The sequence below is a fragment of the Trachypithecus francoisi genome, unplaced genomic scaffold (genome assembly GCF_009764315.1).
Source record: "Trachypithecus francoisi isolate TF-2019V2 unplaced genomic scaffold, Tfra_2.0 Lachesis_group18, whole genome shotgun sequence".
NCBI classification, from domain to species: Eukaryota; Metazoa; Chordata; class Mammalia; order Primates; family Cercopithecidae; genus Trachypithecus; species Trachypithecus francoisi.
Genome location: NW_022681463.1, coordinates 24,294,816 through 24,301,093, shown reverse-complemented (window position 1 = coordinate 24,301,093; position 6,278 = coordinate 24,294,816). Strand labels below are relative to the sequence as shown.

General features: G+C 38.7%; 1 long non-coding RNA gene across 1 annotated transcript in view; it reads right to left on the bottom strand.

Annotated features, from left to right (window-relative positions):
• Positions 1–213: 213 nt before the first annotated feature.
• The window catches only part of LOC117063389, an 86,223-nt gene continuing 80,158 nt past the window's right edge, over positions 214–6,278 (bottom strand). Inside the window, exons 3-4 of the long non-coding RNA XR_004428897.1 lie at positions 3,779–3,964; positions 214–452 (exon numbers count right to left, since the gene is read on the bottom strand). This is a non-coding gene — a long non-coding RNA (uncharacterized LOC117063389). The remainder of the gene's footprint in view (positions 453–3,778; positions 3,965–6,278) is intronic.

The window sequence follows — 6,278 nt, the reverse complement described above, 5'->3', positions numbered from 1 at the left end:
GTGTGTATGCATGCATGCATGTGTACAGAAAGAGCACATGAAGACACACAGAGATGTACAGATGGTTTTGGTAGAAAACACCAAGCTTTAAGAACAAATGTAAAAAACGTAAATATGAAGATTAAGGAACAGAGGATTAATACCATGATTGCCTATTCAGAAAAGAAGATTTTTATCCTGAAAATTTCATTACTGGAAATCATTTCTCCAAAAGCATTTAGATCATCCTTTATTCATATTAAGAGGAATTAATTGCTTTCCATTTCAATTTATTTTTTCTTCAAGTTAGTCAGGTTTTTCCCTAGTATTATAGATTCATGCTTCATAGACAAGATTAACTTTTTAAAAAAAGTTTAACAACAAGAAGGGTATGAAAGGATTAAGAGCTTGAACTTTTTCCTTTAGATTTCTTGGATTCAAATCAACTGCACCTCAGATTTCATATTTTTCTCCTGTAAAATGAAAGTTGTAATGATTAAATGAGAAGATACAAATAAAGCACTTAAGATACCTGATAAACATTAAATTATAGCTCTTACATCAAAATAACATGCAGAAGTGAGCATTTAAATGTCTTAGATAACAAAGATGCTTCAATTATCAACAATTCATACTAGACCTGCATTGGATTGTTGAATCAATTATCCAGTGAATAAAGTATTGATTGCCAGTCTCTCTAAATGTCCAAATAATAAGGGATTGTTAAAAAATTAATCATATTCTATGGGCACAAATGCTCTTTGCCTCTCTATCTTAAAACCACGCACCAAACCACTCATGAATCACTTGAATCAGTCATTTGGAAGTGTCAAACCAGCATAACACAATCTAACAGTGTTCCTAATGTTACATCTTAAAAGACTTATCCACAAACAGGCAACATAGAATCATGACAAGCATTTTACTTTTTGTACATAAAGTATGAGTATTTTGAGAATTTGAGAAGAATTATAGGTGGAACATTTTGCTTCTCAGATTACTGGTTTAGTGATGGCTAAGCTAAGGACAATAGGGTTGAACAATTTATGCCCAGGATCTCAAGAATAAAACTGTATTGTCCCAAGTGGTAGCCCCAAAGCAGTTAGCAATTAGCGATTCTGAGCCTAGGGTTCTTTCTCTGCTTTCTAACCTCTTGCTGTTATTTGCCTGAGAGTGCTCAAGTCTGCTGATGACTGGGCACATCAAGTTTGAATGAACATGTGGCAGACTCGATTCCTGAAACCTGTGGCATCTGGGTGGAATCCGGATTGCCAACATGGCTCAGCTGATTGTGCACGAGCAGCTAGAACTTCCTTATGTAATCTGATGGACTTCACATTACAATGTAACTATGTACACATGTACCTGTGTTCCTAGCTCTGTGTGATTAACTCAATCCTGAGAAGAGTTGAGTTTGTTCTCAGTTGTCAGTAATAAAGGAGTTACTTTAAGTGCTTAAAAGGATTTCTGAGACCATATGTATGGTAACATAATGTTATACTGATGAAGTAGAGACTTTGACTCATGTATGGATACCTAGGATGGGGCACAGACAAGGACTCAATAACTATCTGTTGCTTGATGACTGAGTGAAGAAATGTATAAGGCAAAGCCTGGAAGTGAGTGAGTTAGGTAGAAAAAAGAAAAAATCTGGGTGTAGGTGGAAAGAAAGAAAGAAAGAAAGAGGTACCTATTAGGTTAGTAGATCAATATGTTGTCAAAAGTTACAGAAAATTAAATGCTCAACAAATTCCACACACATTTACAGCCACCTTCATGCGTTAGTTCACTGTTTCCCACACATCAGTCATTTGTTTACTCCCTTCACAGCTTGTCATATTGAGGCAATGCCTACATGTTATTTTCCTTTAAATGAAGCTTTAATCAACTGACCTTTTTTAAATGAGGCCCATTCTACAGAGTATCACCTGCTAGATGATGGGTTTGGTGCTCTCAATGCTTCTTACACTGTCTTTCTTTTTTTTTTTTTTTAATTAATTAATTAATTTTTTTGAGGCAGCATTTCACTCTTGTTGCCTACACTAGAGTGCAATGGTGCGATCTCGGTTCACTGCAACCTCTGCCTCCTGGGTTCAAACAATTCTCCTGCCTCAGCCTCCCAAGTAGCTGGGATTACAGGTGCCTGCCACCACACCTGGCTAATTTTTTGTATTTTTAGTAGAGACGGGTTTTCACCATATTGGCCAGGCTGCTCTTGAACTCCTGACCTCAGGTGATTTTCCTGCCTTGGTCTCTGAAAGTGCTGGGATTACAAGCGTGAGTCCCCCTGGCCACTTCTCCTACTTTGATGTGAGCTCAAATCACCTGGGATAAAGTTAAAATGATTCAGATGCCATCAGTCTGGGTTGGGGCCATTTCTGCATCTCTCACAAGTTCTCAGATGAGTCTGAGAACCATATTATGAATATCAAGATGCTACATATATATTCTGATAAACACTTAAATACTTAACTAGCAACGTTTTAAAATTTATCTTCGTATCAAGTAAAATTGTTTCATATACCCCGTCAGTGGTAAATTGAATTATATAAATACAAACACTCTACTGAAGTAAAAAAATAAATAAATTTCCTTTGCTTTCTGGGAATTCACTGCCAAGAAGAAAGATAATTATGTAAGAAACCAAAGTAACATGTGTTGTGGGCTATTCTAGAGCTCTGTACAAAATGCTCTGAGAAAATCCTAGAAATTTGGGGAAGACCATAGAAAAAGTGTGTCTCTGAGCACAAAAATAATGGTGGGATGTCTTTTGGTAGGAAGGAACTAGTTGGAGGGGTCAGAGGGTCAGGGGAGCCCAGAACCTGGGCTGTCTTCTGCCTGCCCCTACAGTTGTGAAGACCGTGCCCCATGCAATGGAACCCAGCCGGGGGCTGCATAGGTGTGCCACTTGACCATTTCTGCAGACCTTCGCAGGACTGCATTGGCCTGTGTATTAGTCTGTTTTCACACTGCTGATAAAGACATACCCAAGACTGGGAAGAAAAAGAGGTTTAATGGACTCATAGTTCCACATGGCTGGGGAGGCCTCACAATCATGGTGGAAGGCAAGGAGGAGCAAGTCACATCTCACATGGATGGCAGCAGGCAAAGAGAGAGATGGGCAGGGAAATTCCGCCTTATATCTCATGAGACTTGTTCACTATCATGAGAATAGCACCAAAAGACCTGCCCCCATGATTCAGTTACCTCCCACTGGGTCCCTCCCACAATATCTGGGAATTCAAGATGAGATTTGGGTGGGGACATAGCCAAACCGTATCAGCCTGGAAGGGGGCATCATTTTGGTATCACCCATTCACAGATAGAGAAAGTGTAGCTTTTTCAGCATTTATCTTCCTGGAAGAGGCTCCCTCTTTTTATTTATCTTCCTGGAGGGGCATTTTGATTCTAATTTGCACAGACATCATAGAGCTGCTTCCCTGAACTATTTCCTTAGTACCAAAAGACATCCCATCCTTATTTAGCACCACACACTGTGAATTATTTGCATAATTTCTTGTCAAATGGGGTTCAATTATCTTCTCCTTTCCCAACTTTCTATCCCATTAGTAGAAGGTAAGAGGATGGATTTAGGAAAGGAGAGGAGAGGATGAGAAAGCCCTAATTCCAGCTCTCAGAGATTCCTGGCCTTTCTTCAGTATTCTATTTACCCTCTGTCACAGGCAGGATAGTGGTCCCCAGAGATGTTCACGTTCTAATCCCCTGAACCTGTAAATATGTTGTGTTACATGACAAAGGAGAATTAAGGTTGAAAATGGAATTAATGTTGTTAACCGACCTTAAAATAGGGAGAGTATCTTGGAATATCCAAGTGGACCAGCTATAATCACAAGGTCCCTTAAAAGTGGAAGAGGTCTCAAACTGCCAGCCTCAAGCAATTTTCCCAGCTTAGCCTTCCAAAGTGCTGGGATTGCAGATGTAAGGCACTACACCTGGACTAAGATAAATTACTATAAAGTATAATCTGTAAACAAAAAAAAAAGTATGTGTATATATATATACATACATACATACATATGTATGTGTATATATATAAAGAATTATATATATATACACATACATATGTATGTATGTATATATATATAAAGAATTTTCCAATTTTCTTTCTCAGAGAGAAAACTAGCAATTATTATTTCAAATGTATTTTATTAGCCTATATTTATGTGTTAATTTGAAAAAATAACAACTTGAGTTCAAGCTGGTATCAGTTTTTTTAAAATTCCTACTAATAAGGCAATAATTTAACCAGATATCATAATCACTTATAAAAACAAAATATTTTGCCATTACAGGCCTGCCACACACCCTCAGTGATATGCCCAACAACTTCTTGAATATTTTCTTCAACACCTAAAATTAATTACTACACAATTATAATTTGTTTCCATATTATGCCTTGCTTCATATAAGTTCAAAAAATTATCAAACAATTATACATATGATTAATAGCACTAATAACATTTAAAAAATAACCATAACAATATTTGAGTAAGTTCAATACCTTTTGAGACATTATTAACTGTGTCAATAACATATACTAATGGTGATAATACCTAATATGTGTCTAGAAAGCCGCCCTGTTAATTTATTTGGCTTACAGTTAATAAAATGAACATTATTTATTTGGGGGAACAAAGCGGGAGAGGGAAGCAGGAGAGGAGGTCAAATGGTGTGATATGAGAAGGACTCCACACTCCTGGCTGGGGGAAGGGGCCATAAGCCAAAGACTGCAAGCAGCCTCTAGAGGCTAGGAAAGAGTAGGAAGTAGATTTTCTCCTAGAACAGTTGTCCCCAGCCTTTTTGGCACCAGGGACCAGTTTTGTGCAAAACAATTTTTCCACGGACTGTGGAGGGTGGATAGTCTCAGGATAGTTCAAGCACATTACATTTACTGTGCACTTTATTTCCATTATTATTATGTTATAATATATAAAGAAATGATTATACAACAAGCCACAAAGTATAATCAGTGGGAGCCCTGAGTTTGTGTTCCTGCAACTAGACGGTCCCATGGGACCGTCACAGATGGGAGACAGTGATGGGAGACAGTGACATTAGATTCTCATCAGACATTAGATTCTCATAAGGAGTGTGCAACCTAGATCCTCACATATGCAGTTCACAATAGGATTTGGGCTCTTATGAGAATCTAATGCTATTGCTGATGTGACAGGAGGCGGAGCTCAGGCGGTAATGCCAGCGGAGCAATGGGGGAGCAGCCTACAGTACAGGTGAAGCTTCTCACCTGCCCGCCGCTCACCTGCTGCTGTGCAGTACCAGTCCGTGGCCCTGGGGGAACCTTTTCCCTGTCCTAGAACCTCCAGAAGTAACGCAGCCCCGACCACACCTTGATTTTAGCCCAGTCAGACACACATCAAAATCCTGGCCTGTAGAACTATAAGATTATAAGTTTGTGTTGCTTTAAGCCACTAAATGTGTGGTAATTCGGAACAGCAGCAATAGGAAACCAACATGACCTCCCGAGACCCAGAGACCCCTCTGCTTTGCCTCTTTCTGTTTCCAGGATGTTGCTTTTTTCTGGCTACATCTCCTACTTTTCCTTCACAGTCTCTTTTTCTGGCTTCTCTTTATCTCTAAAAATTGGTTCTTCTCCAGATTATGCAGTCACTTCCCTTTTCTCACTCTACAGGAATCACAAATTTGCTGAACACGGCCCAGATTCAGATTTCAGATATGTTTTCCTTGGCCTACATGGTGTTTTTTCACAAGCCAAAGTGAAATGCATTTAGGCGAAGCATGCGTCCTCTAGATTTCCATAACTCACACTACTCCATACTGTATTTTACCTGGCCTTCTTCCCTCATTTACATTATTTGCTTTGTCCCTAAACATTTTGAGTTGAGGATTCTTCTTCTACAACATACATATGTAATGAGATGTCAAGATGTTACTTTGAAAAGGATTCACGGATCACATAAGTTTAGGAAATGCCAAGTTAGACAAAGGTGGGTTGTTATATGTCAAGAATTAGGAGCCTCGATTATGCTAATTATCACATATCTGCATAGATAGAGCATAGGCATGCACACAGTATGCAGCTGTATACAGCATTCAGCATATCCCAAACTTGTATCCCTATGGAACTTTAACTAGTGTGGAATCTTTAGGTTGGATGCTCCAACTGTACACATTGAGGTATGTTGTTCAATACTCTCTTTTCATCCGTTTCCATTACTGCAATCATCACCCACATCTTGATAAATTCCCAAAGCTATAAATAAAGCCAGCACTTACAAAGCATGAACTGCATGGTACAT